This window comes from Thamnophis sirtalis, unplaced genomic scaffold (assembly GCF_051295495.1).
Source record: "Thamnophis sirtalis isolate CommonGarterSnake01/CBP01778 unplaced genomic scaffold, rThaSir2_p1.2 scaffold_8, whole genome shotgun sequence".
NCBI lineage: Eukaryota > Metazoa > Chordata > Lepidosauria > Squamata > Natricidae > Thamnophis > Thamnophis sirtalis.
The window spans coordinates 40,183,572-40,197,192 of NW_028261388.1; positions in this window are offsets into that span (position 1 = coordinate 40,183,572).

Consider the following 13,621-nt stretch of genomic DNA (forward strand, 5'->3'; position numbering starts at 1 on the left):
ATCCCCTTTATATCCACTAGCTATTGAAAAATACTTATGATATCATGACACTATCATAATTTTAGTAGAAATGCATATGCACAAGAATGATGTCCTGAGCTTTTCACCTCATATCAATTATGCAGATTTTTATTTATTTTTGCAAGGCAGATAGAGAAATGTAAATAGTAGGTATTAAAACGGAAATGGTACAGGGAAGAAAACACACACATACACACACACGTTCTTCCCTGTAACATTTCAGTTTTACATATATTTAATTTTTTTAATTAATGTGTGTTTCTTCCTTCCCTGTTTTCTTGAGCAATTAAGGCATATTTTGACTTAAATAGCATGACTCCAAAAAGGAGATATAGTTACAGCACCAAAGCATAGTAGAACTATTTGAATTTTCTTGGCAACTTTGTTGAACAATAATCCATTCATCTTTAGTGGAAGCACTTCATAATATGGAACATTTCACAGGAAGTTGAATGAGTAACTCCTAAAAATAATGGAAATATTGAAGGGTTCTGTGGGACCACAAAACATGGAGTACCTCCAGATATCATTCTCCTAGCACTAACACTATGGTTAATATGCATTATACAAATATTCAATTTTTGTAGGTGCATTTGGAAAGAAAGAAGATGGATGAATATGTTGCGGGAAAACCCTGAGAACGGAGGACCCTCTTACCTTCTTCTCAGCCCCTTTCCTCATTTGTCTTGTCTGGTGCCCTGGGAGGAATATGGGTGGAAGAGGAAGTGTGCCCCTTACGGCATTAAGTGGAGCAGGCATAAACTAAGGGTCTTTTGTGATTCGGAATGGCCAGAATTCAAAGTCGGCTGGCCGGTCACAGGCACGCCCTCCATATTACAGAAGTAATAAAGGTAAGATGAGAAAATACTTCATTTCTTTTAGCGTGATCACAAAATCAAAGGAACCATTAGTATAAAATGCCCAGAATTCACATTTTTTCTACCCTGAAACTTATTAAAATTTCTAGAGACTGATCATTTATTAATTGTTTATATAATAACTATTTATGCCACTTTATGATTTATGTAAATATTGACTGAAATGATATAAAACTCTAGAGCCTTACAAAAGTGCCCATGTTAAGTGTGAAAATGTGTGGTGATTTTGCTTCCTCCTTTTTGACACTTAACTCAAGGAAGACTGTAGCTTTACATGTTATTGATTAATGAACATATTATGGTACCTTCCCTTCCTCCCTCCCTTGTATAAAGAGAAACATTTCCTTTCAGATTTCAACTGATTGGATATCAATCTTCTACCTATCCTGCTGGTATAAGAAAGGAAGAAAACAACCACACATATCCTGGAAACTATTTGGCCTAATGTCAAGAGACTGTATTTTTAAGACAAATCCTTCCCACTTTGTAGAATAAATTAGAAAACATTAGTAAAGTAACCATGTTCGTTTATAAGGTTCTAAATATGGAAAAAAAGTTTCAAAGGAAAACAGATAATCCAGCATTCATTTGGAAGTGCTTTGAATATCAGAAGGTGGGTGCTGTGCTTGAAGAAATATAAAAATGTTCAGATGATTATATATAAGATAGTGCTAGAAAAAATGGTTGAAATCTCTTGATATAAAGAAAGTTGTAAATAGATTTGCTTAATGAATAAACTAAAAAAATGAATTGTCTAGCCACTACGATGGCCTAATATTTTTTTAAAACTTCATTTTCTTTTTGATTTCTTTATATTATCAAATGAATGGCCCAGGATGTCTCATCAGAGGGAGAAACACATCATATTATTGATTTTACTAGAGTTCAGCGCTTATGTTCTTTTGATTTCTGTTTTAGAATTTCCTGGATCATCATTATAGTTATCAGTTGATTGCATACAATGAAGTATGTGCACTAGAAATAATCATGGGAAAAAAGCACCTATTATTACCACTTCCATTTCAATTAAAATAATAAAAAGATGGAAAGTCTACTTATCCTGCAACTGCTGGCTGCCCTTATAATATTGGAACATCAGGATTTAAAATTGTGCAGAAAGCCTTGGATAGCTGGAAAATAAGAACAATCTTAATTTTGATGAATTGTACAGTTTTCTCCACTCTCTTCATATACAGATATATTTCTCATACTATCTGCTTTGAACAGAGAATTTTGAATTGCTAACTTTTGGTTATCTGGATCAATTCAGTTAAATCTCCAAGCCATCTTTCTAGAATTAAGTTAAATATGTTAACTGAAAATTTGTTTTAATATGTTTTTCAGAAGCAATTGAGCAAAAACATTATTTTTTCAAATATTAAAAAACTGGCAAGCATGAGACAATGTAATATATTTTAAAATGTCAGTCTTATACTCATGATACTTATGAAAGGAAGAATATGAACCTTCAAATTAACAAGGAAATCTTATATTGCCACACACATTTGGGTTTGCTTGACTCTGATAGAGACTGCCGCCATAGCTATTTAACAGAGGAAGTAAATTAAGGTCAGTTAAACGGCCTTTAAATGGCATTTTGAGAGTTTTTTGCAATAATTTAATGCACATAATATAGTACTAATATTATACTGTTGTATAGAGATGAGGAAAATAGGAGAAGATGCATAAAAAAGCACTGCTGGGAGGGCAAATATTTTTTTTAAATTCATGCTTGAGTGAAGATGGAAATCTTACTTTAGTTTACATGCTTTCTGGACAACTAAACAGAAAAGCAAGAGAAAGGAAAATTGGGGCTAAAGTCAGAGAGATAAAACAATGACTGCTAAAGTGTACAATGCAAAACTATTTTGTCTTTATGGTAACGTTCAGAAGACATGGAGAAGGAAAATATTCTTTTCCAGCCTTTTCCAGCCTGAAGCCTTTCAGATCCATTAGATTATAAGGTTCATAATTCTCAGGTCATAATGTGTTGAATTTATATTGACATTACGAGGTTGGGATCTTCGGAGTTGAATTGCAACCCATGAATCTGGTTGTGTTGTGGCCTGTCAGCCACTGGCCCCTCCAGCAGCCAAATCAGATGAGGAGGCAGAGTGGGAGTTGGGGCCAGTATCAAGGCAATCTGAGAGCTCTGAAAGGGAAGAGGGAATGGAACTGGCAGAGATAGAGGCAGATGCAGAGTCTATCCATTAGCCCCAGATGAAGAGTCAACAATCCCCAGGTTCAGAGTGGCTGATGATGAAGAGGCTGAACAGCTGGGTCCCATGCCTGATATGCGGTTGAACAGAAGGCAGAGTAGAGGAGAGCAGTAGGATTCTATGGACTGGTCCTCGGGATGGAAGAGCCACTGCTGCTAACTAAGCCCCTCCCTAGCTCTGGGGATAAAAGGCAGACGACTGTAATTAATAGATGAGGCAGAGGACTATTTGCCTCCCTGTTGGTCAGCCACTGAGAGTCTGAACTTCTGAATCCTGTCTGGAACTGTATCGGAATTCTTTCTTGGAATCTGTGGCACCATCATAGCATGTGAGTGTGTGTTTGTGTGTGTGTGTCTCCACTGCTGGAAAAAGAACAGGTGCATTTCCAGGACGTTCATTACGAATGTGGTGAGGGAAAGAGACTCCTGGTGTTTTAGAGCCATTTCAGGGAAAGGGAGCAAGTTTCGCTTTCCACAGGCACTTAGAGACTTCATTAGCCTGCTGAGAGAGACTCTTTGCTGAGGTTGCTAGCATTCCTAATAAAGGGAATGTTTAGTTAAAAAACCGCATGCTTGTCACGTTCGGGAACCAGGTCAGAACAGGTTGGGTAACAGTACTTTAGCAGGTGTCAGAGAGAAGGGATAAGAAATTCTCCCTCCAGCACACACATGCATTTTTTTTCTATGTTGGAGTAATGTATATTGATAGTGTTTTTCAGGTAAAAAGGTTTTGCTTATTTCGGTGTGATGTTAGTCATACATGCAACAATACACACATTTCTACATAGAGCTTATTAACTGTCTTGCACCATTCATCTCTGATTGACACTGATGTCCTCATGAAATCTTTTATGTATTGAATTCTGAAGCTTCAGTACTTCTCCTTCTTGGGTTTGCTTTTGTACTACAGAATGGGGGTGAGGGGGAGGAACACTGGAAAATAATTCTTTCCTGAGAGAGAGAAAGAGGGGGGAGAAAGAGAAAGGGAGCGAAAGAAAAAGAGAGAAAAAGAGAGAGGGAGGGAAAGAGAGAGAGAAAGAGGGGGGAGAAAGAGAGAGGGAGGGAAAGAAAGAGAGAAAGAGGGTGGAGAAAGAGAGAGGGAGGGAAAAAACAATAAAAAAGGAAAATAATTCTTTTCTGACCGCCTTGTTATTACAACATCTTGATCATACTCTCTGTGTGACTTTTGGTCTTGTCTTACCATTCAGAAATCTTTTCCATCTGATCTCTTTTTCTGAATGGCTTCCTCTTTATGGGTCCTCAGCTGCAGATTCAGCTTTCAACTGGACTCACACATTATGTCCAATCTACACAACACAAAAGCAAAAGAAAATAATCTCTATCAACCTACTCAATTGCCCAATATAGCTGCCCTTTATGTATTTTCATCAAAAAAGCAGATGTGCCTGCTTTCAATTAGGGAGAAAGCTTCTAGGTGACTACGTGACAGCTTGCAAAGTGCTGGATAATAGACAAAATCCTATCCTTGAGGCCAATTTATATCTCAATTGACAATTGTACATACAATCTTCTGTAATTCTACAAATGCCAACTTCATTATGAAAATAAAAAATCTTGAACTTGGAATAACTCAGTTTGTATTTGACTGTATACAATCATTACAATGAAAGTTACTAGATCCCTATATTTTTATGTACAGAGCTAAAAGCTTTAATGCATTAGTATGATTCAAAGTACAGTTTATTGATTCAAAATTAACCATCCCACTACTAAATTCATTTAATTGTAAAACTGATATAAACAATGAGAAAAAAGAATTTGACTAAGAATAATGATTATTCCATTCTGCCAGAGGAGGTGGTGGAGGTGGAAATCCTTTCCCTGCAGATCATTAAAAATAAGGTAAGTGAATTAATTATTCAAGAAAATTACTAATAAACAGAAGTATAGATATTTGGGGATGTAAGGCCTTACTATAAATGATCACCAAAAAGTATTTTAAACTTGATTCAAGTTGACATAATAAAGAATATTCCATATTTCAATATTTGATAAAAATATTAAAGTTGTTGAATTGAGTTGTTTTCAGTAATTGTAGCTAACAAAAACATTTATTAATTCACAGAAGTTAATACATCAGACTTAATAAAACCTGGTACAGCATAACTTCCTGTTTTGTCTGGCAAGGGTAAATTTACTTCTCCATCCAAAACCAGGTAAGTGAGTGTGTTACTTATACATAGAAATAAGGCATTTTGGATTTCTTTTAAAATAAGGTAGCACTTTTGCAGTAAGAGCTAAAATCAATATTATATAAATTAAGAGGACACAGTCATATTTTTTGAATCAAACAGCAAATGATGAAATGACTCAGAAGATGAAAGCAAAGCTCAGTAGCCATTATTCTATGCCAACACCATCTCTCTTCAAAGCAACAATATAGTAAAGTGAAAAGCCTCAATTGAAATAAATTAGAAGCTGTAACTTTTCTGAAACATCCAGATGCACCAAAATTTTACAGAACATTTTCTAATTGTTCAATATTTATGTATTTTACTTTATAAATTATAAACAAATAAAATACCAGTAAAACTTTCCCAGATAAAGCTATGGCACAATCAGAACTTTCCTAAATCTTTCAGAAAAAAATGTTTTTGAATGATTAAGATAGGATTGCACTTCTTAAAATGTGCCTACATGACAAATTTAATTTTTACCATATTAATGGATTATTATTTTATGTAAATATTGTTACATTTCATAACTGTGTTTATTTGTGTATTAATTCTGTAGCACTTTAGAACACTAGTTGATAGATCTACTGTGTCAAAAGCAAAATAAATGCAGTTGATATATCTACAATTGTTTTGCACCTGTGAATCACTTTAGGCTGAATTCTGACCCTGGGAATCAAATCTTATTATAAGACTATATCACTATTTTCAAATCTCAATGGCCCCAATGGTTTGGAAGTCACTTCAGCAGGTCACAAAACAATTACTGTGAAATCCTCACAGGTCTGTTATTTGCTGCTCCTGAGGATTTCCATACTAATGGCAGTAATTATTTACCACAGTACCAGGAATAAAGCAAAGCTGTTTCCTTTTATTAGACAGATGGGTTGTCCGACATAACCAGAATTTTATTCTCTATCAAGTCTTATGAGGCAACAACTGATTTATCAACAGGTTAAACCATATTTTTAATAATTAGATTGAAGAATTTGAGATTAGTGTTCAGAATCCATGGACCTTCATAAAATCATTGGAGGATAATTAACCTTTTTTCTTTTACTTAATCAGAGAGAAAAAAGGCAGATTTCCTCTCTCTACCTCACAATATTAAGGACAAATTAGGGTGCACGAAGTCCAGGCACACCATTGTGCCTAGAGTATTACTTTTGAGGTCTGCTATTCTCCAGACTATATATTTTTTATTTTAAAAAAATAAGAACCAAATTAAAAAGGAAGTTGGCATAATATAAAACAAAGCTTCACTTTCTATCATCATTTTTATTTATAGCATTCTTTTGTTGTTTGTATAATCCTCAGAAATCTTGAGAAAATACAAACAAAGACTAGACAGAATGTAGTGCTTTTTAGATATGTGCCCTCCTACATAGACAAATAAGAGAGTGGGAATAATAAAGAACATACTGAAGTGGCCTGACAAGGTGATGATAACTAATCCATGTTATTAAGGTTTTTTTTTTATGAATCAAGTATTATGAAAAATGAATAAGGATTTGTATGATGGGCATTTTCAGTTATATAAATAACTTAAGATTACAAAATGAAACAATAATTTATTCTTATTAACAGAAAATCCCTAATTAAATCAAATTCAATCAGTTTTTTAATCTGCCCCTTTTTTGATAGTTGAACAATTGCAGATATCTCAGAGAAGGAGAAGCCACATTGCAATGTCACAATGTGCGGTATCAATACTCCGAGACTGCCGTTGACACTTTTGACGCTGGATGGTCCATTGAGACCTAAACCGTCCCATAGACACAGTGATCAGTTAGACAAAGCTTTGCTGGTCTCAGGGACATCACAAAGTCCCTGATCGCCCCAAGGGTAAAGCCAGCGGTAAACAGGCAGCCCCCAGGCTGATGAAATTGGGACGCTCTGGAAGGAAGGAAGTGAAAAGAGAAAGTGAGTCCATCTGGTGAGGTATTTTTTCTATTTTGCTGAAGACTGTCCAAAGAAATGTTTCTTTAAAGCCTAATTAGATCCTTAAGCAAAACAATTGAGCAGCAAAAATAACCCTAATTAGATTGCTGTGGAAAGGTTTTTTTTCTTTGTAACTATTCTTTGTGGATTGAAGTGCTCGCAACGTTTTTCATTTCTCTTAATGTGAACGGATTGATTTTTTTCTTCTGTTTTTTGTTGCTTTATTTTTTGACTTCTGGATTAAAACCTTCATTCTTATTTTAACAATTCTTCCTATTACTTGTTATTAAATCTCAATAAAGAAATCTAAAGAACTTTGTTTCCTATAAGCCAGAGATAAATATTAGAAGGTGAAAAATTAGCACACTGCCACTCGGAGGCCAGAGGCTGGGGTTTTTGAAACAACGTATCTCTTTTCTTTCCTAATTTGACTTCACTAACTTTGTAGCTGAAGGGTTTGCAATTTGTTTACAGAAACTGATAAAGAACCAAGGGCACAAATTATTTTCACAGGTGCCTCTGAGAACTATTTTGGTAGGAGAAAGAAAGGGTGGGGAAACAAAACCCTTCTCCTTTGAAGAGCATAAAAGAACTTGTGTTCAAGTCAATCTAAAATAAAAAATAAAAAAGGCCTGGAAGGCTAGAGTGGCAGTTGCTATTAGATTTTTTTTCTTTTTCTTTCTTTCTTCTGTTTTGGAAACATGGATCAATATTCAGATGAGGAAACCTTAAAATTCCAAAATATCTTGGCTGGAATTCAAAATCTATTGGAAGGATATGGGAGAATTGAGAAGAAGTTGGAAAGACTAGTCTTCCTCAAAGCAAAAGATGATGGGATTGGAGCCCCAAAAATTAAAGGGGAGAATGAAGATCTAGCAGATAAACATAAGCCAATAGATGAATGTACTAATGGAGCAAATGTGGGTGAAAGTGGAAAGAAGCGAATACAGAAAAGGGAATTTGACGAATTGGAGCTCTACCCCAGATTCCAGGACACAGAAGAAAAAAATACTAACGATGATAGACATAAGAAGAGAATTTTTTTCAGAAGCAAGATTGACAAGCTAATTTTAGTAGCAACTGGTGGGCAACGAGATTATCTGAGAGACCCTTCAAGCAACAAAGTGAGGAGAGAAATCTATAAAAACTTTATAAAGGACATAAAAAGAAGATTGACACCACAATTGGCAAGAGAGATAAGACTGTTTTGTTACTGGAAAGATACAGGTTGACAATGAAAGTTGATAATAAAAAATTAGTTGATTTTGGTGATTAATAAGTAGGAATTTTGTAACTCTTAGATTGTTTTAGATTGTTATCAAATGTTTATTCGCTAACAATTAATTAACCATAATAATAATAATAAAATGATAATGGATACAGCATAATTATATATACATGTATTGGCAATCTAGTAAAAGAAATTTGGATATAAATTGTAAATTGTGACTTGGGAAAAAGACCTATAAATTTTATTAACAAATTTTTATTTAGATCTTGTTATAAAGGTGTCAGGTTTTTTTTTGAGGGGGGGGGGCTCTTATGAGAGGAGATGGGGCATAAATAGTAAATGATTTTTAGCCAATTATAACAACAACAATGAAATGTCAATGGACATTGTTTAACAATATATACATGCTATGGTATTGGCAAAAGTAACTTGGATATAAATTCTAAACAGTGAGTTGGAAAAGAAGGGGGGAAGGTTTAGAAACTTTATTAATTGACTTTTATTTAAAAGATGTTATAAAGGTGTAATGTTATTGGAGGGTTTTTTGAAATATTTGTTCAGACTTTGCTTCAGAGAGTTTCAAAATATCTTGTCTTGAATGGATTGCCAAATCTGCATTTCTAAAATCTGCCTCCCAGTCTCTGCTTGGGGGCAGGGAGACTGGGGCTACTTTCTGCCTCTAAAAAAACATGTTTCTCAATTTTTCATTTAGGGAAACATAATATTCCGCCTTTTTAATAATTCTCAAAATATTTCATTCTTCTAGGAGGGGGGATGACTTTCTACAATTTTGTAAAGAAATCATAGTATAATTTTCAGTCTAAAACCAAATATTTTGATCTGGAACTAATACTAAGAAAAGGCTTCAATAAAAAATATGTTCAGCAATAATTTTAATTTGTGTCTTTCTTGGTAGTTTTGTAAAATTTAAAAGGAATAAGCAGTAAAACAAAAGAAAGCCTAGTAGTCAAAAGCTATAGGAATACTATAGATAACTTTTGTCCATTCATTATTTTAGCAAACATACTGTATATAGTAGGGTTAGCTCTATATTTTATTCAGATAATTTCTTCTATTAGGCCTGTATTGATATTATCCCTAAAAATCAGAAAACTTTATTGAATTTACTATTATAAGAAAAAAAGTTTTAAAAAATGTAGGTTAATTAATGTTAAACTTTTAATACAATAATTTTAATAGCTCATAAAGATGTTCAAGATCATAAGAAACATGTTCTGAATAAAAAACATGGTAATTTCCTATATTTTCTGTCTTTTATGTCTTTTAATCAGAGGTGGTATTCAGCACGTTCTGACCAGTTCTGGAGAACTGGTAGTGGAAACTTTGAGTAGTTCGGAGAACTAGTAAATACCATCTCTGACTGACCCCATTTATTCTCTGCTTCCGGAGTCCCAAATGATTGAGAGGGAATGGAGATTTTGCAGCAAACTTTCCCTGGAGTGGGGAGGGAATGGAGATTTTACAGTATTCTTCCCCTGCCATGCCCACAAAGCCACACCCACTGCCACGCCATGCCCACCAAGCCATGCCCACAGAACTGGTAGTAAAAAAAATTTGAATCCCACCCAGGGGTGGGTTTCTCGCCCCGTTCCAGCCGGTTCAGTTGGAATGGGGCCGGCGGCATCCTTGTGCACGCGCGCAGTGCCCGCATGCGTACTAGCGCCTGTGCGATGCTCCAGCTGCTCCTGGAGGATCGCGCAGGCGCTATATGCATGCGTGGAAGCGCAGAACTCGTCAAAACCGGGTAAGAAACGCGGTTGGTGGATGGATCCTTCAGCGTTCCTGGAAGTTACTTACTTCCGGGTTTGCCGACGAACCGGTTCGCGGGGACTGCCGCGAACCGCCTGAAACTCACCCCTGATCCCACCACTACTCTTAATGTTAATTCCACTTTACTCAATTTCTGCCTTGACACATTTACAACATTTCAAAAAGCTTCCTTAATCTAATGGGCTCTAATCAGTGCTTATTTGCAGGTGCTTAAATATCTCTCATGGGTTTCAGATGATTAACATTAATTTATATGAGAAATGTCACCTGGGGAAAATTATAATTTAGAGGTTGAAAATTTTCATTAAGAAATTTAGGAGTGAGATTCTTAATAAAGTCATAAATAACCAATTGCCTAAATTATATTATAGTGGATAAGGAAACAATTGCTGGATGGATTTTTATTGAATTTTTGCCAATATAAAATAGTTCAAATTGTAAATATACTATTAAGGATATAATAAAAAATGATATCTAGTTTTCATGAAAACCCACTATTTAAAGGGTCTGTTAGATGGAACATGAGCCAATATGTCTTTCTATCTAAATAACCCAATACTTTTAACTTCAGGCATATAACAGATATATATCAGATATATATCAGATATATAACAGATATATATGTATGTATGTATGTATGTATGTATGTATGTATGTATGTATATAATGTATGTATGTATGTATGTATGTATGTAGATAGATAGATAGAGAGAGAGAGAGAGAGAGAGAGAGAGAGAGAGAGAGAGAGAGAGAGAGAGAGAGAGAGAGAGAGAGAGAGAGAGAAATATATATATATATTTCACTAATAATATTCATTTTATTAAATTACACAGAAGAGGTGTGTATGGATATACACAAAACATTCTATGATATAATATAAAATGTTATAAACATTTTATGTGCTGATCTTTCATTGGCTTTTTATTGTTTATTTTTAAGGCAAGTACATCTCTGATTGCATCCCAATTTTTCCAGTGAAAGGAGATTAGAAGCTCTGTTATTTATTTATTTATTTATTTATTTATTTATTTATTTATTTATTTATTTATTTAATATGCCACACATCCCACTTAGAAGTAACTCTAGGGAGCTTACAACCAAATAAAAGCAACCAGTAAAATATTAAATAATAAACATTAACCTTTAAAATTGACTTAAAAATTAACCAAGAAGATAAGGAAGGCAGAAAGATGCATGTGACAGTCCAGGTCAATTGGCAGAGCCAGCTTTTCAGATCCTTTCAGAAGACCAAAAGGGTGGGGGCTGGTCTCACCTCAGGAGGCATGATGTTCCAGTGGGCAAGAGTGATGGGAGAAAAGACTCTTCTCCCAAACCTCGCCTAACAGAATTCCTTCATTGATAACATCCACAAAATGTGCCTTTTGCCAATGCAAGCCAAATGGGCCAATCACATTAGGATGATATGGTTACTAAGATAACCTGGACATAAATAAGTTTAAAGATAATAATAAATACCTTGAATTGTACAAAGAACCAAACTGGCAACTAGTATAGTTCGTGCAACAATGCTGTAACATGGGCCACAGTAGGGGCCCCAGGAACTGTTCACAAGGTTGCATTCTGTGGCTGTTGTAGTTTTTGAATACTGTTCAAGGATAGCCCTATGTAGGGTACATTGCAATAGTTGAAACATAAGATGACCAGGACCTGAGTGACTGAGTATAGAGACACATCATCATGGAACTGGCACACAACACAAAGTTCTGCAAAGACTCTCCTAGCCATGAGTACCACCTGCTCTTTAAGCAGGAGTTTGAGAATTCAGGAGAACCTGAATTCTCCTGAATCTAATTCTGACCTCCTAAGGAACACTGAACAAGTAACATTCACTGAGTTTTCTTTTAAGCCATTTTATGGCAAACAAAGCAATTATGGAACATATTTTCTGGAAGGAGTTATCAGCTAGAATGCATGCATGGCTGGGACACAGAAATTTCAAGGAATAAAAAGAAAAAAAGAACAGTAACTGAATGAACAATAATTTATTGGATAAATTATTGATAGAGAATTAGGAAGCTGAAGGAAGAGGTGATAGGGATAAAATTGCTAAGAGAAAAAGCAAGTGAAAAATGAAAATAGAGCAAAAAACCAAGAAAGAGCTCTTGGTGCTTAAAATGTGATTTCTTCTTCTCCCTCAGGTTCTGTTACTATAGTTCACAGCTTGAAAGCAATTAAAGTTCCACAAGCAAATGCAAGCATGTGAATTGTGTCAGCTAAATAACTATGCTTGACATGCTTTTTTGTACACAATTGTAAATATCTCTAGGGAAAACAAATGTTACACTATATGTTCAGTCGATCTTTTAGAGAGACAAAAAAAAAACCATCTTGGACTCAACTAAAAAGTACAGGATTATTTTAGTCAATGAAATACATATATAAATAAGACACTGACAGAACTAATTTTAAAAACCACATGACATCTACAGAAGTGGCCCAAAGGAAACTCAGTAAACCCCCTAATCCTGGGAGACAGATTTGGGAATAGCAAGAGTTACAATTCACACACCCAATTTAATTCATATGCTAATATAGCCACAAAAGGCAGGGAAAGGCATAGAAACACACTCATATTCAGAGCATAGGCATGTCTTCTGCATTGACAAGCATTGCCATAGGAACAGGATCACAAGCAGTTATTCTTGCTTTGTATGCATTGATTTCAATGAATTGCAGAAACTCAGGTATACAGAACTCTAGGTAGGAGAGGAATGTTAGTAGCCATAGGATATATGTTGAACATCCATATAAACAGGCACGTATGCTAAAATATCCTAAAATTAAGAGGATAAACTTAATTATTTATTGTGTGAATTAGGGTAGACCTGTGATGGCGAACCTATGGCATGCGTGCCAGAGGGCGCTCTTTCTTTGGGCATGCGCGTCATTGCCAGCTGGTCTTCTGTGGTCCATCGCATGCATGAGCACCAGACAGCTAGTCTAGAATCCATGCACACTGGCCAGCTGCTCTCTTCTGGGATCTGATGCTGTGGTGCATGCAGGCTCCGGTTTTGGCACTTGGTACTGAAAAGGTTAACCATCACTGGGGTAGATCATCTACTAGAAAATTTCTCAGGGAAGTGATCTGATAGTCAAGTTTCTCCTTGCTGAAGCAGTAGAATTTATCTTCAATAAAATTCTACAGGGATGTCACGGCTTTTGGTTTGAAAGGAAGTATTTCTAGAATTGATTGCAGACCTCCTTAATAGCATCTAGAAATATCAATTCTCAGGCTTAATATACTTCTGATGAGTTGAGGATGTAAGAAATGTTTCTAACTTCTCCTACCCAAAAAAGAAAAAAAATGGGGGAGGGAAGCTGGGAG